The sequence below is a fragment of the Leiobunum rupestre genome, chromosome 2 (genome assembly GCF_980474605.1).
Source record: "Leiobunum rupestre chromosome 2, qqLeiRupe1.1.hap1, whole genome shotgun sequence".
In the NCBI taxonomy this organism is placed as follows: Eukaryota; Metazoa; Arthropoda; class Arachnida; order Opiliones; family Sclerosomatidae; genus Leiobunum; species Leiobunum rupestre.
Genome location: NC_143385.1, coordinates 71,342,661 through 71,368,364, shown reverse-complemented (window position 1 = coordinate 71,368,364; position 25,704 = coordinate 71,342,661). Strand labels below are relative to the sequence as shown.

Sequence of the window (25,704 nt, the reverse complement as noted above, 5' to 3'; positions counted from 1 at the left end):
CTTAGCGAAAAAAAAAAATTTCGCCCTGAAAATTGACGTTCACGAATAAAATTTGCGATTTTTTTCAAATTCGCCGCTAAAATCGCGTCTCCGCGGTATCTAGCGAATGTTCTATTTTTTGACGTCCACACCTTGGCGATAAAAAGCTTCGGCCCATCAGCAAACGCGTTCCCTCGATCTATTCCGCTCACGTTCGTCGCTTATTAAGCCTATGTCTTTAGAAAAGCTGCTCAGCCAACTTGACCAAGGGCGCGTCAAGTTATCGAGATCTAAATCTTACCGTAAGATTTTGTTCTTGCAAGACAATTTCTTAGTTAAAAGAATTTAAAAAAAGTGTCAAGTTGTCTATCAATTTTCTTCGATAAGCTGGATTTGTAAAATAAGTAATACAACTTTAAGCCTTTTTGGAAATAATAGTTAGAAACGTTGATTTAATTTAGAAAAAAACGACCAAACCAATTACAAATATATTTACCATTTACAAGTCGTTGGAATTCTTCGGCGGAAACCTCAAAATTATAATTTATTCCCCTACTATCATCTTTTAGAGCTACGCCAAATAATTCATTGGCATTCGACGCCATCTTGAATCTTCTTAAAAACTACCTCGAAAGCGATCTTGGGAATCTCGCAAGATTTGTGAGATCAAAAGTTCTTGTTTCCGGTTTTGAAAATCGTCAAGTTAGCAAGATCGCAAGAAATCTTGCATTTCTGGCAAGAAATCTTAATAACTTGACGTACCCCTTGATACTGAAGTAAAGGTAATTATCTCACGAATAGAATCGTTTATTTATTGAAATTATCAACAGGAACATCCATTTGGTTCACTTTGAACTGATGTTTTATGTTAGGCCTAAAACATTACTAAAAACCCGCACGAGTTGTTTTCAGCGTTTTTAAATTTTCGCGCTAAAGTGAGAACCGCTTCCCCAGCGACCGAAAAAACACGTCTTTTTTCGTTGCGCGAAAATTTTATTCGTCTTGAAAATTCGCCAAATGGGAACTAACCTTAAAGACGTAAATAGAGTTTATCGGCAATTGACGGCTTTTAAAATTCATTTTGCGCGTGAAAATACCTCTACATGTTATGGTCAAAAAAGCCCGCAAAGAAGGCTGCGTGCCCAAGACCTGCAGTCGAATAGGATTTTGGTCGAATGGGACTAAAGCAAGAATAGTAGGTAATTTCGCGTAAGAATAGTAGGTAATGTCGTGTAAGACTAGTAGGTAATTTCATCTAAGAATAGTAGGTAATTTCGGGTAAGAATAGTTGGTAATTTCGTCTAAGAATAGTAAGTAATTTCATCTAAGAATAGTAGGTAATTTCGCGTAAGAATAGTAGGTAATTTCGTGTAAGAAAAGTAGGTAATTTCGTGTAAGAATAGTAATTAATTTGGTCTAAGAATAGTAGGTAATTTCGTCTTAAGAATAGTAGGTAATTTCGTCTAAGAATAGTAGGTAATTTCGTGTAAGAAAAGTAGGTAATTTCATGTAAGAACAGTAGATAATTTCATGTAAGAATTGTACGTTATTTCGTCTAAGAATAGTAGGTAATTTCGTCTTAAGAGTAGTAGGTAATTTAGTCTAAGAATAGTAGGTAATTTCGTCTAAGAATAGTAGTTAATTTCGTCTAAGAATAGTAGGTAATTTCGTGTAAGAAAAGTAGGTAATTTCATGTAAGAATAGTAGATAATTTCATGTAAGAATTGTACGTTATTTCGTCTAAGAATAGTAGGTAATTTCGTCTTAAGAGTAGTAGGTAATTTAGTCTAAGAATAGTAGGTAATTTCGTCTAAGAATAGTAGTTAATTTCGTGTAAGAATAGTAGGTATTTTCGTCTTAAGAATAGTAGGTAATTTCGTCTAAGAATAGTAAGTAATTTCGTGTAAGAATAGTAAGTAATTTTGTCTTAAGAATAGTAGGTAATTTCGTCTTAAGAATAGTAGGTAATTTCGTCTAAGAATAGTAAGTAATTTCATCTAAGAATAGTAGTTAATTTCGCGTAAGAATAGTAGGTAATTTCGTCTAAGAATAGTAGGTAATTTCGTGTAAGAATAATAGTTAATATCGTATAATAATAATAGTTAATATCGTATAAGAATAATAAATTATTTCGTTTTGAAGTAAAAGTAAGTTTCGAAGAGAAACCCGGCTGCGGGAACACGACCCTGGAAGTGAACTTGTCCCTGAACACTTCGAGCATTGATTTTTGTCGTGTGAAAAACCAATTATACGAGAGTTTCCCGGGTGAAGGAGACAAGCTACTGTAAATAACATTACGAAACGACACTAAACTAACATTTTTACAGCTTGCACGCGCTAGGCTAGCCATAATTAACAGCGAAACTATTGGGATATTCGATTGTTATAGATGAGATTTATTTGGACAGCTTAATTAAATACCCATTTTCGACGTCAAATCGAACGTAGAGAAATCTACACTTTTGTCCCTGAAAACAAAAGTTGAGTTAGTGTAGTCCAGATATTGACAATGAATTCGCCGCAGGTGCCGGTGTACCGCGTAGGTTTCCAAATAAACTTTCAACAAGTATTGGCACACGTCGACGAAGGTTTCCAATGTCATCAATACGAGAATCAGCGAAATTCAAGGGTGCAAAGCTTTGGAAACGTGTCTTTCCGCTCATCTATTTTTCACAAGCTTATCGGAGAAAACAAATAAAACAGGTTTTTTTCTCTCCGAAAATAAATAATATCCAATAACGGCGTCACAAAATATACCATTTTGTTAAATAGTGGTAAACAATGTTGAATTGCGGAATTTGGATTAATAGTGATAGAAAATTGCGAATTACGTAATTTTGATAAATATTGGTAAATTAATGGGAATAAATAGTAGTAAATAATGGTGAGTTACGGATTTTTTACAAATAGTGGTGATTAATGGTAAATTACTGATTTTTTATAAATAGTGGTAAATTATGGTTAAATACGAAATTTTTATAAATAGTGGTAAATAATGGTAAAATACGAAATTTTTATAAATAGTGGTAAATAATGGTGAAATACGAAATTTTTATAAATAGTGGTAAATAATGGTAAAATACGAAATTTTTATAAATAGTGGTAAATAATGGTAAAATACGAAATTTTTATAAATAGTGGTAAATAATGGTAAAATAAGAAATTTTTATAAATAGTGGTAAATAATGGTAAAATACGAAATTTTTATAAATAGTGGTAAATAATGGTGACATACGAAATTTTTATAAATAGTGGTAAATAATGGTAAAATACGAAATTTTTATAAATGGTGGTAAATAATGGTAAAATACGAAATTTTTATAAATGGTGGTAAATCATGGTGAAATAAGGATGTTTTTAATTAAAAGTGGTTAATTATGGTGAGCTACGGAATTTTTATAATTAGTGGTAGATTATGGTGAAATACGGAATTTTGATAAATAGTTGTTAATTAAGGTGTTTTAAATGTTAAATTATGTTGAGTTATGGTGAAGTATGGTATTTTAAATGTTGAGTTATGGTGAATTACGGTATTTTATAATGGTAAATTATGGTGAGTTACGGTGTTTTTAATTTGATAATTAAGGAGTGATAAATTATGATGTATTGCGGTGTTTCTAAATTTATAATTAAGGAGTGGTAAATTATTATGTATTGCGGTGTTTTTAAATTGATAATTAAGGAGTTTTAAATTATGATATATTGCGGTGTTTTTAAATTGATAATTAAGGAGTTTTAAATTATGATATATTGCGGTGTTTTTAAAATATTAAATTATGATTAATTATGATATTTTGATAATAGTGGTAAACAATTGTGAATTACGGTATTTTTATAAAATAATTAAAATAATTAAAACAATTAATACAATTAAAACAATTAAAACAATTTAAACATTTAAAATAATTAAAATAATTAAAATACTTAAAATAATTAAAAAACTTAAAAAACTTAAAATACTTAAAATATAAATTAAAAATATTATGAAATCCAATATTTATAAAATATATTTCGAAATTTTATTTAAACGTTGGTTTTCATTAAAATTGGGGTCCTCTTGACCACTCAAAGACTCCTGGACTGCCTTTATTATCATGTTTGTTAGCCGGTTTAGGAAACATTGTGTGGCAGTTTATCCACGTCGAAGGCGGTAGTTTAGCTTCACGGTTATATTCTACGTCTAAAACTAGCTATTGAAAACCGTTTCGAAACCAGCATTATTATTATTTAATTATTTCAAGCAAAAGAGCTACTAAAATTTTTCAATATAATATTTTAATATACATAAACCCTTTCTTAATTACCTGGATGGATAACAATAAAAAAATATTTACAATTCTTTCAAATCTTTCATTTGGTAGTCGAATACTTCAATTAATTTGCTAAATTTATTATACGTTTTGTATCCTTTTTAATGGGTTTAATGAGCTTTTAAATGTTTGAAACATAGTTTAGTTTCTAGTGCTATAATTTGGCACTCATTTTGATTGTAGAAAGAACATTGGAACATGCTAAGAAACTCTGATATAGTTTATACAAAAATATTAGTTATGATATGTCGTTATTTAGCAAAGGTAGTTAAAGCAATATGTTTGCTAATTATAATGACATTTTCATTTTAGAAAATAATTGTAAAGGTGATCAAACAGGCGGGCCCTCAGCGAGTTGTGTGTTTAGAGGCGCCCCCTTTTCCCCATGTGATAATTACCGGGGTACTCCCCATTTTCCCCATGTGATAATTACCATTCCTCCCCATTTTCCCCATGTGATAATTACCATTCCTCCCCTTTTTCCCCATGTTATAATTACCGTGGTACCCACCTCCCCATTTTCCCCATGTGATAATTACCGTGGTACCAATCTCCCCCTTTTCCCCATGTTATAAATACCGTGGTACCCACTTCAACCCTTTTCCCATGTGAAAATTACCGTGGTACCCTTTTCCCCATAGTCGACTCACTGCAGTAAGGCACCCTCCCCCTTTTACCCATGCGATAATTTCAGTGGCACCCTTTACCCCATAGTCGAACCACCGCAGTAAGGCCCTTCCTCCCCTTTTTTCCCATGTGATAATTACCGGGTACCCCCTCCCCATTTTTCCCATGTGATAATTACCGTTCCTCCCCTTTTTTCAAATGCTATAATTACCGTGGTACCCACCTCCCCCTTTTCCCCATGTGATAATTACCGTGGTACTCATTTCCCCATAGTAAAACCACCCCATTAAGGCCCTTCCCCCCTTTTTCCCATGTGATAATTACCGTGGTACCCTCTCCCCCTTTTCTCCATGCGAGAATTTCCGTAGTACTCCCCTCCCCCTTTCCAAAACGAGAATTTCCGTGGTACCCCTTTCCCCGCAAAAATAACTCAAACTCGCAGTCGTTCCAAGCCTCCCTGTACCCCTTTAAACCCCCTGTATCCAATGGCTGATGCATAAAGGCCACGGAACGAACCTACCACCCAACCAACAGCTTTTTATTATATAGATATAGATAAGCTGTAGATATTTGGTCTCACATGTCAGTGGTTGCGGGTGTTGATATTTTCTCCTACGGTTGCTGAAGTGCCAAAGGTTATCAGGTTTTAAAAATGTAAATACTATATTCTTATTTATCGTTAAAAGTTTTAAACAAACAAAATTTGGTATTCAGTGAAATAATGATGTATAATTAATTGAGAAAACATAACTTCAAATGATATTATCAGAAATACATATACTGGCTTTACGTAGGTTACCTTAGCTGTATTCACCAAATATTTACCTTCGGGTTGACCATTTAGGAAAAGCAAAGATAAAGCCAGTGCTGTTTTATTATGTAAGAAATCTTTCCTAAATATCAATAGTGGTTTTTTTCTTACCATGGCATGAGTTGAATGTAACATAGTTAGTTCTCATCAATTTAGAACTACGTTTATAATTATTAATTAATTAATAATAATAATTAATTATAATCAATTATAATTAATAATAATAATCAATTATAATCAATTATAATTAATAATAATAATTAATTATAATGAATTATAATTAATAATAATAATGAACTATAATCAATTATAATTAATAATAATAATTAATTATAATCAATTATAATTAATAATCATATGAAGATATATTAATTTTAGCTAATTTACGGGACCTTACAACCCACTTACGCAGAATTAATTGTGATATTTGAATTAAGTATGCATGCTCGTGAGTCACTCACAAGGAGAGTACCCGACGTGTTTATTGCCGATTTTGTTCAAAGTCGGGCGTAATGTAAACATTTTCGGCTGCCATGGAAAATCGAATGGGTAGTGCAACGTCTCCTTTTGAGAAATTTCATAGCTCATATAGGTTTACATTACGCCCGACTTTGAACAAAATCGGCAATAAACACCTCGGGTACTCTCCTTGTCAGTAAAATAAGCACCTGTTTATGTTAGTTTTATTTGTAAGGCTAAAGTTGATAGCGTGCGCGCGCATATTTTCTTTCAAGAGGCGCGTGCGAAAAAGATTGAGACGTTCTTTATTGAAATATTAAGTAGCGCGCGCTTTAAAATATCAATCTTTTAAAAATATGTCCTGGCTTTCTGTATTACTATTTCTAGGAAAATTGAAGATTAAGAAACACGCGCTATCTAATACCTAGGAGCAACAAACACAACACCCCACACAAGGAGAACGCAACCCGTCAAAAGTCGTGGATTATCTTGTGTACGTTTTTCATTGGCTAGACGCTTTAGCGCCTGCTCCTTGTGTTTGTTGCTCCTAGCTAATACTATCTACAAAATATATCTCTTAAAATCGCCAATGCGATAGTTAAAGTTTTTTCTCCATATTCTAAGCACAATGTTTATTTTCGGTATTCAAAATCTCAAGTGTTTTATATTAACATCTTAACCGATATATTGCCAAATTCGCGACGTCAAGATTTTGCTCAAATTGATATTTAGTGATTTTATCGTGACCGAAACGGATCTAGGTGGCGTAACGGCGCTAGCTTCTCCGAGATAGTGCCTATGATCTATCATCTGCTACAGACCAATTAAAAAGTCATAAGAACGATTTTAATTAAATAATCCTATAAAAATATAACTAAACGATGCAAAAATTATATTAAAAGTATCATTATTTCTTAAGTCAAATTAAGGAATAACGATGAGGAAAAACTAATAGCGTCTGCTTTAGCCGCTACCTATTTAGCTTTCAATGGCGCACCAAAGGGGCGTAGGTACATTTGTTCAAATTTCATTCGCCCGAACCGCCGAAATAACAAATGTTTCAATTGTTCGAATTGAACCACTTTTTTGTTTCATTCGTCCGAATCGGTAGCATCACTTGTCCGAATTCTGTCGCTAAATTAGTATTTCTTATTGCTGTTTTTTGTGGGAATTGCGTTTTGGATGTTTTAGGTTAGGTTAGGTTCACGTTAATGTTACTATTTTCTTATATTAACAATATTTAAAAAAAAACAATTCCTAATGTTCGAAAAAACGGACAAACTATTATTCGAGCAAATAAAATTCGCCAGTAAAGTTAACATAAATTGAACGACTAAATCACCAAGAAAGGTTGTGATACATTTTTCGGGCAAATGAAATACGTTTTCGGACATACGATCCTGTTTTCCGGCATTCGGACAAATGATCATTCGGACATTTGTACCACCGTTCGGACGAATTAAATTCGAACAAATGTACCCAAATCAATAAATTAACTTCAATACTTAGGTTGAGCCCGAACTAGAAAACGCGAAGGTAAAATTTGTAGAGGTGTAGACGTAGCTCTTTTACGCGCAGATTGTTTACCTTACAAGTAACCTTACAATTTACCTCTGAACAGGAAAATTTCGACTTTTAATTTAATAACCCAGAATTTCTTTGAAATTAATACTTTTTCGAACGAAATTTTACAAAAATTCTCTACCTTAGTTCTAAAATAATTTATCTCAGAAAAAAACAAATTTTAAATTAGAAAAAACTAAATATTACGCAAGGTTTTTTTAAATAAGGTAACTAATATATTAATTATACATAATGTAACCTAACGTAATGTACGGTGATGTCACGCAATGTAACGGAATATAACGTCATGTAACGCAATGTAACGTAATTTAATGTAAATATCATGAAATTTAATGTAAATATAATGTAATTTAATGTAAATGTCATGTAATTTAATGTAAATATCATATGTAATGTAATGTAAATATCATGAAATGTCATGTAAATATCATGTAATGTCATGTAAATATCATGTAATGTCATGTAAATATCATGTAATGTCATGTAAATATCATGTAATGTAATGTAAATATCATGAAATGTCATGTAAATATCATGTAATATAATGGAAATATCATGTAATATAATAGAAATATCATGTAATGTCATGTAAATATCATGTAATGTCATGTAAATATCATGTAATATAATGGAAATATCATGTAATATAATAGAAATATCATGTCATGTCATGTAAATATCATGTAATGTCATGTAAATATCATGTAATGTCATGTAAATATCATGTAATATAATGTAAATATCATGTAATGTCATGTAAATATCATGTAATATCATGTAATGTCATGTAAATAGCATGTAATGTCATGTAAATATCATGTAATGTTATTACCAAAATAATCATCCATATACACATGAAGCTCTCATAAAGTTTCGTTTAAATTTTCAAATAATTTCCAAAAAGTACTATTAGATACAGCAATTGTTTTTTACAATTTAATATCTTTTAAATAATATATATATACATATTTTTAAACATAAATTATAAGCAAAGAAGCCAATATTGAATAATAATGTAAAGGATTAGATAACAAAGCGCATTTCCCTAAAATTTTCAATTTACATTAAAAAAAATATTAATAATATTTTAAGCGGGAATAACCCATAATGTTAATAACCCATAAAGTAATTAGTAGGGGAATAAACCATAAAGTGAATAACCCAGAGCGTGACGCCTCGAGCGCCAGCACTCGACCTTGACAACGACGACAATTACGTTAAATAATTAATACGACATAAAATAAATCACAAATAATTATACTTCCTCATGAGGCCAAAAAAATCACCCTTAAATTTCCCCCCTTATTCAAAGTAATGAACACCGCAGAAGGTGGAAACTTAAACCAGTTCCGAATAAATTAAAAATGAAAAAATCAACAGGTATGTGTTCAACTTGTGAAATACTAAATTTAAACATAATCGTTTTTTTGTTATCTACAAATATATAGTTATATTTTTATTTAAGGTCTTGTTTTCGGAAATCAATTACGGTGAATTCGACCGGTATATTTTTTTTCATTCTTTAGGCGTCGAGTTTAAATTTAACCGCAGGTAAAAATTATCTTCTTCAAATAAAAAATAAATTACACTTAAAGGAGGGGTTTTTTTAGTATAAATTTCCAAGAATTGTTTTCTACTAAGATAGCCATCTCGGACGTATACGTTTATCTCCATAAGTAACATAATAGCACGTAAGTATGACACTCAATGATTTACCGTGTTACTAAGTTATTATGTCGAAATTACTGTCAGGTTAAAGTTAAAAATTTACAAAAATAATAAAAATTTACAAAAATAACTACCTGGAGATATGAACCTAGAGCTATTAATAGTCAATTTGTCGTTCCGATTCAAAAATTTCTCATTATAATTTTTAAGAAAGGGTTTTATTTTTATATTTAAAATCGTTTCAGTTTTCTTTACGCCTTGGCTGTCCCTTACCAAATACTAGTTATCTTCCAACTGATTAAAGGGGTTTTTCCCCGAGCTCTTCGGTTTCCCCTTCCATAAACTTTTAAGATTTAGCTAGGTTATTGCATAGTTTTCCGTTAAAACTTGTTGGGGTTAACGGTAATAGTGAGTGTAGAGAGCTGTTGGCTACGCAAATTAACCCGGCCACCCAAATTAAAGGCATTAAAAGTCCCTAGATGAATTGGGCCTAAGGTGGTACTTTGCGTATTAGCCTAACTGATTATAATAATTATTATTATTTGATGATAATCGTTAACCCTGATTTATATATTCATTAGCGAAACAAATTATCATTTAGAATATTAGTCGTTGGAAAAATAGGGAAGTGTCATACTTATGGCAAATATTATGTTACTTATGACATCGCCAATTTCTTTTTCGGTGCTTTATAAGGTAAACACTTTAATTTGTAGGGGATTTACGACAAAAGGGGTGTTTTTCGGGCTCTTCTAAGTACACCACGTACCTCGATATGGCGCATTACGTTCGCCGACACTGATGGCGACTCCAGGGAAAATACGTAATTATTATGCGCCTCAACAAATTCTAATTTTGTCGACGAAATATGCTGACTCATTGTCGCTACTGATAATAATTCTAGAAATAAATGGGACTTTCTCGTATTTAGACTCTTCGAAATTTAAAACGGATTTTGAAGATTTGAAATTCTTTCCCTATGGAATAATGTCGATTTTGGAATTTCATAAATTTTTATATTTACTAAAAACAATAAATTATATAAATCAAATATTTATACCGGTAATATTTTGACATGACAAAATTTTACGATTTTGAGGATTCGGATTATTTAGATATGAAAATGTTTTGATTTGTACTCAAAATAATTAAATATTTTTATTACTTTGTTATATTTAGACTATTCGAAATTAAACGTTTGGTATTTTTTGGTATTTTATAAATAATTAAATTATTACCCAATTATCATGTTTAAAAAAATCAATCTAATATTTAATTAGAGCTCGCCGTTCGGATAAGAAATTTTCCGTTCATTTCTTTTATATCCATATCCGAAAATTATCCGAACAAAAACTTATTTGCATTAAATCGTATAATAGTCGGTAATAATATCCATAAATAAACAGTTAATCGAATTTTTATGATTAATTGAAATTGTGGCGGTTAATTTATCCGCTTCCCCAAGCTCTATATTTAATTAAACGAGTTTTTAAATTTTAAATTTAAAGCTCATTTTCCGATAAAATTCACAAAATTTAAAAATTTTCTAACTATTGCAATTAACGAAATCGAATTTTTCATTATAAAATATTTTTTTTTGCAGGGCTTGTAATATTGTTTTATTCATTTTAAACCAATTGCTAGTGTCGTTTATACTGAAGAAATAACTCAAAAGTGTTTAAAAATTCATAGAAGTACAAAAAAAATGTCTTTACAGGCAATAAAGATATTCCGCGAGGGAGGTGCCGGGCGGAAAAGTGTTTAACACCAACGCGGCATTATAAAATATATTTTGAAAATTAAAGTTTGAAACGTATCTTTTAATTAAATTCTTTAAAATTTAAAGATGTACGTTAATTAATTAAATAAATTAATTTAGACTATTCAAACAACAAGATTTTGATTATTTCAATAGGGATTTATTTTGATTTTGTAATTTGATAAATCTCGATTTGAAAATAAACTAAATCGAAATTTTTAATAAAAAATATGGTTGAAATATTGGAAATTTTTACAATATTTTCTAATTAAATTCACGAAATTTTAAATTTTAACCTATTGGTGAAATATCGATTGGGACAATTACCCAAATCGAATTCATCATTAGAAAATATGTTTTGAAATTTTAAATTTAAAACTTATTTAAATTTTTAAAAAATTTACTAATTCTGAAAAAATTTATTAATTCTGAAAAAATTTATTAATTCTAAAAAAATTTATTAATTCTGAAAAATTTATTAATTCTGAAAAAAAATTAATAATTCTGAAAAATTTATTAATTCTGAAAAAATTTATTAATTCTGAAAAAATTTATTAATTCTGAAAAAATTTATTAATTCATTTTTTGAAATATGACATTTTAAACTTTTTTTTAATCAGGTTACTCTCACTATAGTGAGCAGTAATGGCGGTGTCCATGTTTTGGCGCGAAAAAAGTCTATTGCTATTCACCGTGCAAAAACAAGCTAAACATAGTGGAAAGTATTTGGCAGGAAAATGTGTTATTTGTTTAAATTAATTACTTTAAAAAACGGACAAGTAAAATGTGCATAAAAATAAGTGGAAGGCATTGATATAATAATAATAATTATAATCATATATTTATTAAAATTCAAAGTTGTAAGCGCGCTGTTCATTATTAATGTTGCTGACGATATTTGCCTCGTAACGGGCCGCTGCTTCAGTAATTATTACGTCCCCCCATTATTACAGGCAAAAATAAGATTTCACGAGTTGGCTTTGGTAGCCATCCAATTTATGCCCCAGACAAAAACAATTGAACAGAAGGCCAAATGTAGTCCGGCGCTTAAGGGGGAAGAATACAGTAAAAGCCTCTTTTTCGTTGAAGCTGAACGTTTCTGTTTTAACAATTACATAATTGAATTATATTTTTCTTATTAGGCTGAATCTTCCTCTAGTGCTTAAAATAATTTTGATAATAATAATATTAATATTTAACGAGATATAAGGTCCTAACTAAAGGGTAGTTTGGGCGCTTGCCCAACTTGTTTAGCTCCGGGGGTCCGAATTAAAACGTAATAACTTAATTAATTTAAAATTTAAAATTGTCAAAATTATTTTAAGCACTAAACAAGAGGTTGTTCTACACTTAAATATTAATTTTATAAGTTTTAATACAAAATTAAAAGAGTTCAGCTTGAAATAGCGCGAAAGTAGACAATGGCCACAGTAGTCTTCCCCCTTAAGGGAAAGATTAATAAATACGGGTTTCTAATTGAAATAGAACGCCTTTTATTTAATATTTTCACGGAAAGCCTCTTTTTAAATTATAATCAGCTAGGCTGATATCTCCACTTAGGAAAAAGTCATTTAGCGATTTTGAATGTCATTATAATTCAGGTGGCCGGGTTACAATGCGAAGGAGGGTGGTGGCAAGCCCTTCAGGCCTCGCGAACCAACAGCTCCCTACACTCACTATTACCGTTAACCTCGACAAGTTTTCATGGAAATTAAAAGCTGAAACAATCTCTGTAACCAGTGGAGAAAGAACTTGCAAACTCAACAAGTTGGGGTCGAACCCAGCTCCTCTAGTTGCCAGGCGAAAGTGCTAAAAAAATGAATGATTATTTTTAATTTCTTAGTAATTAATACGATATTAAATCATAATTCAAAAACCTTGCTTTTGGCTTTAAAATCATGATAACTACTTAAAGCACTTGTGACAGTAATTAATAAATAAATAGTTAGGCCGTATAACGTAAATGATACAGTCGTCTTTTCCCTTAAGACGCCATCTACATTCGTGAAACCGAACATTTGGTGAGAAAAACACAATAATTATAGTTTAATATTAGTTGAATCTAATAGTAATTCAATTTCTAGTTTTAGTTTAATATTAATTCAATTCTTCATTTGAACTTTAAGTGAAAGTTAACTTAATTTTAATTCAATTCTTACTTTTCACTTAACATTAATTTAATTTCTGTAATATTAATTTAATTGTTACTTTTCAATAGGTATTAATTTAAATAATGTAATATTAATTTAATTCTTTATTTTAATAAAGTAATAATTTAATTCTTCATTTTAATGAAATGTTAATGTAATTCTTAATTTTCACTTAATTTTAATTTAATTCTTACTTTTCACTTTATATTTAATTAAATTGATGCCATTTTAATAGAATTCGTAGTTTCAATTTAATATTAATCTAATTCCTAGTTTGAATTTAATATTAATCTAATTTCTAGTTTTAATTTAATATTAATCTAATTCCTAGTTTTAATTTAATATTAATATAATTCCTAGCTTTAATTTAATATTAATTTAATTCTACATTTTAATGAAATATTAATTTAATTCTACATTTTAATGAAATATTTATTTAATTCTTCATATTAATGAAATATTAATTTAATTCTACATTTTAATGAAATATTTACTTAATTCTTCATATTAATGTAATTCTACATTTTAATGAAATATTTATTTAATTCTTCATATTAATGAAATATTAATTTAATTCTACATTTTAATGAAATATTTACTTAATTCTTCATATTAATGTAATATTAATTTAATTCTACATTTTAATGAAATATTTACTTAATTCTTCATATTAATGTAATATTAATTTAATTCTACATTTTAATGAAATATTTATTTAATTCTACATTTTAATGAAATATCAATTTAATTGAGGGCTCCATATTCCTAGAACAGACAGCGACGAAGCCCTTTGTATACTCTACGCCCGGCAGTCAGTTTCCAGATATCCAAGGGCAAACAATGGTGTCTACCAAAACGAAATTTAAGTAATTGGTCCCTTTATCAGAGTATAACTCCAGCGGCATGTATGAGACGCGGGACATTGATATTCTGAAAGTGTTATTTTAAGTAATTGGAAACGGTACGATGCATAGCGTAACTAGATTATTAACGGACTAGATTCGAGAAAATGTCTTTATTTTTTTTAAATAAAAAAATATCGTTGATAATGATTATGTTTATTTAAAATTTTTACTCCCGCTTTCATTTTTGAAATTCTACATTTAGGAAACATGAGTCAGCTTATCCAAATATAGAATATAATAGCTAAAACGTTTAGAAATGGTATTTAAAAATGAAAAATTATGTTTTATTTAAATTTGGTTTAATTGTTTGAATTTATAGATTTATAAACTGGCTCACTTCAAATCAAATCAATCATTTTTTTAATAAAATATAATTGTATTTATTTAAGTTTAATTTATTTCATTGATTATAAAGATTTATAAACCATTACTGGTTATCTTCAAATCAAATCAATTAATTTTTAAATAAAAAATTTAGTTATCGTTTTTAATTTAAATCTGATTTATTTGATTAAATTTATAGATTTATAAATAATTATTTGCCTTTTACAAATTCAATAAATATATTTTTAATAAAAAAATTAAAATAATCATTTTTATATTAAAATATCATTAATATGATTGAATTTATATATTTATAAACAATTACTGGCTCTTTTCAAATTAAATCAATACATTTTTAACAAATAAATAAAATATCGTTTTAGTTCAATCAAATTTGTTTGATTTTATTGATTTATTCATTTATAAACTGTTAATGGCTCGCTTCCAATCTAATTGATACATACTTTGCTGCTAAAATTAAATCTTCATTAAACGTAATTATTATTTAATTTTTAAATAATATTTGTTTTGTATTACAATTGTTTCAGATCCAATTTTTTGCCATTTTTATTTCCCCATTTGAATCAATAATTTTTTTAACAAATTCACTTGATTTAATTAAAATTGAATTCAACCTGTGCTCAATTATGGCAATTTGGTAAGTATTAAAAAGGAATTGAATAGATCGTAGATAATGGTAATGAATTGATTACAATCAACTATTTAAATAAATTAAATTTCATGAAATATTTAGAAGATCTTTTTTTAAATTAACATTTCATCAACTATTTTGGTGGTTTCACAATATATTATTTACAATTATATTATTAATACCAATATTTATAAATATCTACCAATTTTACAAAATTAAAAATATATTAATATATTTTAATTAATATTTTAATTTTAATTATGAAAGTTAAATGATAAATTTTGGTTTTGTTAATCATGATTTGCAAAAACAAACAAAATATTTGAAAATAATATTAAATTTGCTACTTAATTGGTTATCAGGAAATCTTATTTTCTTGAACGATGCGGACTCCTGATTTTCGACGTTTTGCGCTCAAGTCTAAACGGTTCCTACTTTCCTTTATTTCTTCGGTGACCGGACGTGATTCTAGAGGATGACCCATAGGCCGACCTATAAATTTCTGAGTTTTATTGTTCGGTCTCCAATTTTCTGTCTCAAACACCGGACACATTAGATTGCTTTGTAAATTATTGGCTGGGAGAACTGCCAGTGGAGGCTGGAGATAGATGATCAGATCTTCGACTGAAGGCTGTAGATAGATGATCAGATCTTCGACTGAAGGCTGTAGATAGATGATCAGATCTTCGAGTAGAGGCTGGAGATACATGATCAGATCTTCGAGTAGAGGCTGGAGATACATGATCAGATCTACCAGTGAAAGCTAGATATCAGAGAGTTGATCTTCCAGTGGAGGCTAGAAATTGGAAAGCAGATCTTCCGGTGGACGCTTGTGATGATAAAGTAGATCTTTCGGTGGAGGCTAGAAATCGGAAAGCAGATCTTCCAGTTAACGCTAGAGATCAGAGAGTAGATCTTCAAGTGGAGGCTAGAAATCGGAAAGCAGATCTTCCGGTGGACGCTAAAGATCAGAGAGTAGATCTTCCAGTGGAGGCTAGAAATCGGAAAGCAGATCTTCCAGTTAACGCTAGAGATCAGAGAGTAGATCTTCAAGTGGAGGCTAGAAATCGGAAAGCAGATCTTCCGGTGGACGCTAAAGATCAGAGAGTAGATCTTCCAGTGGAGGCTAGAAATCGGAAAGCAGATCTTCCAGTTAACGCTAGAGATCAGAGAGTAGATCTTCAAGTGGAGGCTAGAAATCGGAAAGCAGATCTTCCGGTGGACGCTAAAGATCAGAGAGTAGATCTTCCAGTGGAGGCTAGAAATCGGAAAGCAGATCTTCCAGTTAACGCTAGAGATCAGAGAGTAGATCTTCAAGTGGAGGCTAGAAATCGGAAAGCAGATCTTCCAGTTAACGCTAGAGATCAGAGAGTAGATCTTCAAGTGGAGGCTAGAAATCGGAAAGCAGATCTTCCGGTGGACGCTAAAGATCAGAGAGTAGATCTTCCAGTGGAGGCTAGAAATCGGAAAGCAGATCTTCCAGTTAACGCTAGAGATCAGAGAGTAGATCTTCAAGTGGAGGCTAGAAATCGGAAAGCAGATCTTCCGGTGGACGCTAAAGATCAGAGAGTAGATCTTCCAGTGGAGGCTAGAAATCAGAAAGCAGATCTTCCAGTTAACGCTAGAGATCAGAGAGTAGATCTTCAAGTGGAGGCTAGAAATCGGAAAGCAGATCTTCCGGTGGACGCTAAAGATCAGAGAGTAGATCTTCCAGTGGAGGCTAGAAATCGGAAAGCAGATCTTCCAGTTAACGCTAGAGATCAGAGAGTAGATCTTCAAGTGGAGGCTAGAAATCGGAAAGCAGATCTTCCAGTTAACGCTAGAGATCAGAGAGTAGATCTTCAAGTGGAGGCTAGAAATCGGAAAGCAGATCTTCCGGTGGACGCTAAAGATCAGAGAGTAGATCTTCCAGTGGAGGCTAGAAATCGGAAAGCAGATCTTCCAGTTAACGCTAGAGATCAGAGAGTAGATCTTCAAGTGGAGGCTAGAAATCGGAAAGCAGATCTTCCGGTGGACGCTAAAGATCAGAGAGTAGATCTTCCAGTGGAGGCTAGAAATCGGAAAGCAGATCTTCCAGTTAACGCTAGAGATCAGAGAGTAGATCTTCAAGTGGAGGCTAGAAATTGGAAAGCAGATCTTCCGGTGGACGCTAAAGATCAGAGAGTAGATCTTCCAGTGGAGGCTAGAAATCGGAAAGCAGATCTTCCAGTTAACGCTAGAGATCAGAGAGTAGATCTTCAAGTGGAGGCTAGAAATCGGAAAGCAGATCTTCCAGTTAACGCTAGAGATCAGAGAGTAGATCTTCCAGTGGAGGCTAGAAATCGGAAAGCAGATCTTCCGGTGGACGCTAGTGATGAGAAAGTAGATCTTCCAGTGGAGGCTAGAAATCGGAAAGCAGATCTTCCAGTTAAAGCTAGAGATCATAGAGTAGATCTTCCAGTGGAGGCTAGAAATCGGAAAGCAGATCTTCCGGTGGACGCTAGTGATGAGAAAGTAGATCTTCCAGTGGAGGCTAGAAATCGGAAAGCAGATCTTCCGGTGGACGCTAAAGATCAGAGAGTAGATCTTCCAGTGGAGGCTAGAAATCGGAAAGCAGATCTTCCAGTTAACGCTAGAGATCATAGAGTAGATATTCCAGTGGAGGCTAGAAATCGGAAAGCAGATCTTCCGGTGGACGCTAGTGATGAGAAAGTAGATCTTCCAGTGGAGGCTAGAAATCGGAGAGTAGATGTTACAGTGGAGGCTAGAAATCGGAAAGCAGATCTTCCAATAAACGCTAGAGATCAGAGAGTAGATCTTCCAGTGGAGGCTAGAAATCGGAAAGCAGATCTTCCAGTGGAGGCTAGAAATTGAAAAGCAGATCTTCTAGTGGAGGCTAGAAATGAGAAAGTAGATCTTATTGTGGAGGCTGGTGATCAGAGAGTAGATCTTCCAGTGGAGGCTAGTGATCAGAGAATAGATCTTCAAGTGGAGGCTAGAAATCGGAAAGCTGATCTTCCAGTGGAGCTGGTGATCAGAGAGTAGATCTTCCAGTGGACGCTAGTGATCAAAGATTAGATCTTCCAGTGGAGGCTAGAAATCGGAAAGCAGATCTTCCAGTGGAGGCTAGAAATTGAAAAGCAGATATTCTAGTGGAGGCTAGAAATTGAAAAGCAGATCTTCTAGTGGAGGCTAGAAATTGAAAAGCAGATCTTCCAGTGGACGCTAGTGGTCCAAGAGTAGATCTTCCAGTTTGACCAAAAACACTTTCTATTCGCGATTTTTTTACTATTACATGGAAAAACATGGGTTTTTATTTAAGTGAATAATTAACACCTCCGTGACTTGTGGGAAAAATCTCGCCCACTGGAATCCGCGTTGAACCTGCGAAGGTACGTGTTTTTTTCTAATGGCTAAGATAGATACAAAGTGGCGGATTAAGCTACTTCGAGGCCCGAGGCGATATTTGGTTTTGAGGCCCCCTAAGCTATTTTTTTGTTATATTTATTATTTGAGGCCCCTCAAGACGACGAGGTCCTAGGCGAAGTTTTGTTATAAAGCCCTCTCAATTAATTATTATAATTAAGTATAATTATAATAATACTATGTATTTGCTGTGTAAGTTTTGAGGCTCCTTGAGATAGTGCGCCTATTGGGTAATCCGTCACTGTGAATACAATTTTCATTTTAATGGCTACCTTGTATTCAAGGTGATGGCGATATACGGTCGCTGACATACGAAAGCAACTTTCACAAAAACAGTGATGGGCGAGCTCGACTCATTTCGAGCTAAATTGAGCTCTAAATAATCGTTTTTAAAGAGAGTTGAAAGGGAATACGTGGAGCACTGTTTTTCATTTTCATTTGAACGCGAAAAGAGATGAGCGCTGTTTTGCATTTTCATTTGAACGCGAAAAGAGATGAGCGCTGTTTTGCATTTTCATTTGAACGCGAAAAGAGATGAGCACTGTTTTGCATTTTCATTTGAACGCGAAAAGAGATGAGCGCTGTTTTGCATTTTCATTTGAACGCGAAAAGAGATGAGCGCTGTTTTGCATTTTCATTTGAACGCGAAAAGAGATGAGCGCTGTTTTGCATTTTCATTTGAACGCGAAAAGAGATGAGCACTGTTTTGCATTTTCATTTGAACGCGAAAAGAGATGAGCACTGTTTTGCATTTTCATTTGAACGCGAAAAGAGATGAGCGCTGTTTTAGATTCTCAATTAAAGGTTCAAAGAATCGATCGAGAAATGCTGGTCTAATTTAAGGTGGACAGAGATCGCAAAACACTCCATTCCCTCAAAATTCAAACGATTATGTTACGTAGACCTTAAAGCGCGAGCAAAGAAGAGCAACGTGATCAACGAGCATTCCGTGATCAGTCAAGTTGCCCATTCAAGCGCAAAAAAGCAGATTTCACACCTAGAGAATGTCGCGTACAAAGGATTCGTCACTACTGAAAGTATGTGTTCCACGGTCGTACGGATACACGTCGATTTCAGCCAAAGGTACATCTCGGCATTTCAGATTTTGTTTATAAAGTCGTCATTCGCGAATAAATATCCTGTTTATCGCTTTACCATAATTTGGGATCCAGGATTTGCGGGTAAGATTTTACGATTCTAACGGCAATTGTTTAAAGTAACTAAAGCCCAGTTCACACTATACAATTAATTGGGCCACTTAATTGAAACCAACTAATTGTAAGCAAGAAAATTGAATAGTGTGAACAGAAAAATTGTAACCATTGTTCCAACTTTTTCTGTTCACACTGTACAATTTTCTTGCTTACAATTAGTTGGTTTCAATTAATTGTATAGTGTGAACTGGGCTTTAGTTTTTCCTCCAAATTGGGAATGCAATATAATCAGTGTTGGTACACTATTTTTGGGTGTAAAAAGTGTTTGAGATATCCAACTATATGAAACAATTAGCGAATAAGTAGATAAGTCCATTAAGAAAGGGATAAAAAAGCTAAACCCAAAACAAATTTGAAGAAATTTAAAAACTTACTAATAGCTCGTACCAATAGGTCTTCGAGCAAACCAAAAGACGCGAAACTCGGACCAAATAGATCTTAGAGTGAAAAACTAAATTAAATTAAATAAAGTAGCCATAAATTCCAACGGTAGACCGGTTTCGTCCTATTTGGGACTCGTCAGTACCGTGCGGGAAATCTGGCTCGCGACTATTAAACCGAAAAGAGAAACTAAGCCTAAACATTCCTTTTAACGTTACAACTATTTGAAAGTCAACCAAAGAAACTGAGGTAGGCCTATTCCGTGACGTTTCGAAACTTTGACCTGTCACCTGCTTGGAACATTTCTGACGCTCGAAACTGTGACCTGTCCTCTACTTGGTACATGTATTTAATATTGCTGTGATTGAACTGGGAGAGCGATAGTTCATCAAATAGAGTTACGTGCCTTTTGAAATAAATTCGAGTGTTTTTACATTAGGCGCATTTATTGCTTATTTCTTTTAAGTATTTTTAACCTTCTTTTCGTGTATTTTCATTTTAAATTTACTACTTTACATCTCAAATAGGGTTTTTTTTAAAGTTACTTGATTTTTGCTAAATTTCCAAAAAAAATATTTTAGTTACCTGTATCTGCTCTTAAAAGTTTTACGTAGGTTTTTCAAACTACCACAAACTACGCAGCAATTTTAGCAATCTCGATCAGCTCGGAACCGGACCGAGATCTGCTCAGAGTCAAACTGATTTGGTACTTAGCTCTCGAAATAGTGGTTTGTCATTGACTTAGGCAAGGTGATGACGTTTCTTGTTATCTTAGAACAATCGTAGTAGATGAACCGACGATAAATCAGGCTCTAGAGATTATGGAAAAAAGAATGTAGAACAGCAGTTCCCAAAAGGAGAATTCGCAGCTCGGCCATCTTTGTTTGTGTCAAGAGTCTTTTAAGTAGAGGTCGGGGATGGTTAACTTTTATTCAATAGATAAAGCTCCCAAAATTATTCGTAAAACGTTTTGATCAAGTAATTTATATTTCTGTATTATCCGATTAATGTTTTGATAAATTTGTAAAATTAATCGGAAAAACGACGTTTTTTCGATAAAAAGCTCAAATTTTACGAATAATAACATTTTTTTTAATCATTTTCCGAAATATTAACCGGTAAATTTCTTTGTTTACATATTTTCCCCAAAAAAATCAATTTAATCATGGATAATGATTAACCGTTACCGACCTCTACTTTTACGTGGACTTCAAATTCTAAAATCTTTATTTTCAATGTTCAGAGCCCAACTTTCTCCCGAAGTAGAAACAAATTTATAACAAAATGGATCAAATCAGAAAGTCAGCTGGTGGCATTTCTCTAACAAAATTAGGTGAAGACTTACTTCCGGTACGTCATAACGTCGGCTGTTCCGTTGTTTAAGGGAAAACTAATGAGCAGACGACTTTATGACGTACCGGAAGTCAGTTTTCACAAGATACGGGGAAAGTAATTTTCAGCCACTGACTTACGGACACGACCCATTGTTAAAGACATCTAAGTAATGGCAACAGCTTAAAATTTTATCCACGCATCATTTGATATCTTTGCTGTTAATCCGATTGGGTTTTTAAAAGATCTAGTTACAATTTCGATATTCATAATAATAATAATAATAATAATAATAATCAGCTAGGCTAATACCCAAGGCATCACCTTAGGCCTTAGTCATCAAGCGACGTTTAAAGCCATTAATTCAGATGGCCAGGTTACAATGCGTATGAGGGTGGTGGCAAGCCCTTCATGCCACGCGTAACGTATAGTTTGGAAAATATTCCCAATATATTAGAGCAAAAAATGTTAAATATGGCTTAGTCCTGTATTCTCACGCGTCTGGGAGGCAGATAATGTGAATTTTTCGAGTTACCTGGTTTTGGAAATAAGGTAGCGAAACGCGAACACGTTTTTTTAGATGAATTTTTATACACAACGAATTTTTCGAGTTACCTGGTTTTGGAAATAAGGTAGCGAAACGCGAACACGTTTTTTTAGATGAATTTTTATACACAACGAATTTTTCGAGTTACCTGGTTTTGGAAATAAGGTAGCGAAACGCGAACACGTTTATTTCGATAAATTTTTATACTCAACGAATGTTTCGAGTTACCTGGTTTTGGGAATAAGGTAGCGAAACGCGAACACGTTTATTTATATGAATTATTATACACAACGAATTTTATTTTTAAGGCGAAAATGACTAACTTCTTTTGACAAAAAAACTTAAGCTTATATTCCCTTTAAGATATAAAAATTTTAGGAAAAGGAATTTTTTTTGAATTACGGAAATATAAACCAAATAATAGGTTTACAGGAGCCTAAAAATTTTAAACATCTCTGATATTTTAAATTCCTAAAAATCATTTACATTCAAATTAGCAGCTGATCTTGAAAATTTATGAAAGTGTTCGTTGAAACCAAAAGATTTATCTATTTTTTAGAAGAACGACTTTGCATTTTATAAGATTTTAGTTTTTTTAAGCGAGCATCATAAGTAACACAATAACAATAAGTATGTCAATTAGGAAAAATTACCTTCGAACAGATTTTCAAAGCTATACACTCTTTTATATCCTTATTTGTGAGAGCTGCCATTTGATTACAGGTCTGATTTCAAATAGTGCATGCAAGGCCGCTTCACGCGGTCAAGTGCGCGCGACGTCTCGAGCTGATGAGCACGTGCAGGCGTCCTTGCCTGTACTATTTTAAATTAGGCCTGTAATGAAATGGCCGACTTCGTAAAAGAGTGTATTGCTCAGTCTAAGGTTAGTTATCAGCATAGAGAGACCTAGGGTTTAAATATGTCTAAGGCGAAATATGTTACTACTAAGGACAATGACATGCTACTTACAAGTCGGGCGTAATGTAAACCTATTTGAGATATGAAATTTCCCAAAAGCCATTCGAGTTGCCATAGCAACCGAAAATGTTTTGACCACTTAAAACAAAAATAAGATTTTTCGCTTATTTTACCCAAAAAATTTTACAATTTTACCCCAAAAATTTCCAATTTACCCAAACTTGATGAAATTTACCTAAATGTGGTCCAAATTACCGATTTCGTGATTTTCAAATTAAAAAAATAATTTCGTAGGTAGGGAAACCGAGAAATTCCCATGTTTTTTTAAATGGAGATTTTTGTTTTAAATGGTCAAAAACATTTTCAGTTGCCATGGAAAATCGAATGGGTAGTGCAACGTCTCCTTTTGGGAAATTTCATATCTCATATAAGTCTGCATTACGCCCGACTTTGAACAAAATCGGCAATAAACACCTCGCGTACTCTCCTTGTCATTTCGAGAATGGTATTATCGAAAAAAGGTTCGGTCAGGAAATAAGCATTAAAACGATAGTAAGTGTCATACTTTTTGTTATTATATTACTTATGTAGTCTAAATCAAATCAGTTCTTGTTCGAACCTTGGAGGGGAGAAGGGGTTCCTGGAGTGGAAAATATGAAAACCATAGCTCGGGACGTTTTTTTTGGTCGAACTCTCGTTAAATGCTGCCACCATTGAGGGGAATTTGTAAATATATTATTATTTTTTTTTTTAAAACTGCAAACATAATGATGTTTTTTTTAAAGTTGATGCAGTAATGGAGTTTCGGTTACTACTAAAAATCCATTTTTGGGTGAGCTCTAACTTAGCATTTCGCTTTCCGGGTACTGGATAAAAAGTTATATTCTTGTGAAATCTTGAATCACTTCTACAATCTATATAACAACAGTACTTTCCCATAATAATGAATTAGTTGTAAAAGTTTTAATATTTAAACTAACGCGTAAAAGACCGTTGGGCATTCCTAAGCCTTGTGTGATCTAAAAACGTCTTCGAAATGTGCAGACAACTAATTCGGATTTTTTTAAAAATTTATCCACCGCTAGATGCTACTAAAGTCCTAGGTCCTACCAACAATTACCCCCCCCCCGCCTTCCCCCTGTCCCGCGCTCGGGTACCTATCGCCTATGGTCTTGGTATTATATTTTCCCCTCCAGTAACCCATCCAAGTTCGAACCAATTATCTCAAATCACACTGTCGATATGAGGAAAAAGTGAAATTCCGAATTATTGACGGCGCGACGTGCAATAATGGTCTTAATACGACGACTAATATTATCTAAAAGTCCGTAATGAAAAACAAGATTCGAAAGAGGATAATTATCCGGAAATTTTTAGAGCCCTTCAAAACCAACCCACTTAAACCCGATTTCTGGATGCTTCTCTAACGTTATGCAATCGCGCTGGTCTTCGAGAAAATGTCGCGATTGTGTCTGACTTCGCAAAATTAGCTCCGAGTCGAAGGGAAACATTTCATTCGGAAATTTTGGAACTCGCGGCGCGATAACGATTGATCGTGGGCTGCTAACGCGGAAATTTAGAGAATTAAATTCTTCCATAAAACTCTTTCCACATAGATTAAGATTTTTATATATAGTAGATTCCCGTAAACTCGAATAAATAATTAATAAAGTGCATTTGGATCGCTTTCTCGTTGGTGGTGTGTTAATGAGTAAGCTTTCATTTTTAATTATTTTACAACCATCAAATAAATATCTTTAATGGTAGGTTATTGTTTATAAACTATAAATGAAACTAGGAAATTAATTTTATTGATTTAATGTAGAGAAATTGTATTTAATTTTATGTAGAGAAATGGCAATTAATTTTATGTAGAGAAATGGGTAATTAATTTTATGTAGAGAAATAGTAATTAATTTCATGTAGAAAACTGGGAGATTGATTTCATGTCGAGAACTGGGTAATTAATTTTATGTAGAGAACTGGGAGATTGATTTTATGTAGAGAACTGGGTAATTAATTTCATGTAGAGAAATAGTAATTAATTTTATGTAGAGATCTGGAACATTGATTTCATGTAGAGAAACGGTAATTAATTTCATGTAGAAAACTTGGAGATTGATTTCATGTAGAGAAATGCTAATTAGTTTTATGTAAAGAACTGGGAGATTGATTTCATGTAGAGAAATTCTAATTAATTTTATGTAGACAACTGGGATAATTATTTTATGTTACTAGCTGGGTAATTAATTTTATATCGACTATGGTCTAATAAATTGTATATAGAGGATGGGTTAATTGATTATATGTAAAGGAAATATTGATTCATTTTGTATAGAGTGATGTGTAACTAATTTTTTACAGATTTTAAATTTATGCTATAAGTAAAGTTATACTATACAATATTTATATACTATACAAAAATCACCTTTATTTACTATATTGAAAATTACATCTTATTTTAATTGAATCAAATTTCACAATGATTTATTTAAAATTAACTCGAGGCAGATTGGAAAGTTTGAAACAAAATGTTTAAAACAAGTGTTTTAAACATGTTTTAAACAAAACGTTTAAACGAAACACAATATGTTTAAAACGTTTTAAACATGATTTTTTTCAAGGAAGATTTTACATATCTTAGAAGTTTTAAGTAATGAGGTTAATTTTATTGAACTC

General features: G+C 32.2%; 1 protein-coding gene across 2 annotated transcripts in view; it reads left to right on the top strand.

The window, feature by feature from the left end:
- LOC149958929 (anion exchange transporter-like) overlaps window positions 1-25,704 on the top strand; it is a 62,142-nt gene that overhangs the window by 10,064 nt on the left and 26,374 nt on the right. The window contains exon 1 of one of the 2 annotated variants that reach the window (XM_090166288.1): window positions 24,716-24,736. The exons of the other annotated variant lie outside the window; for it this stretch is intronic. The gene's annotated coding sequence lies outside the window, so the exon portion shown is untranslated. Of the gene's footprint in view, window positions 1-24,715; window positions 24,737-25,704 lie in introns of those variants that run through there. 2 annotated transcript variants of the gene reach the window in all.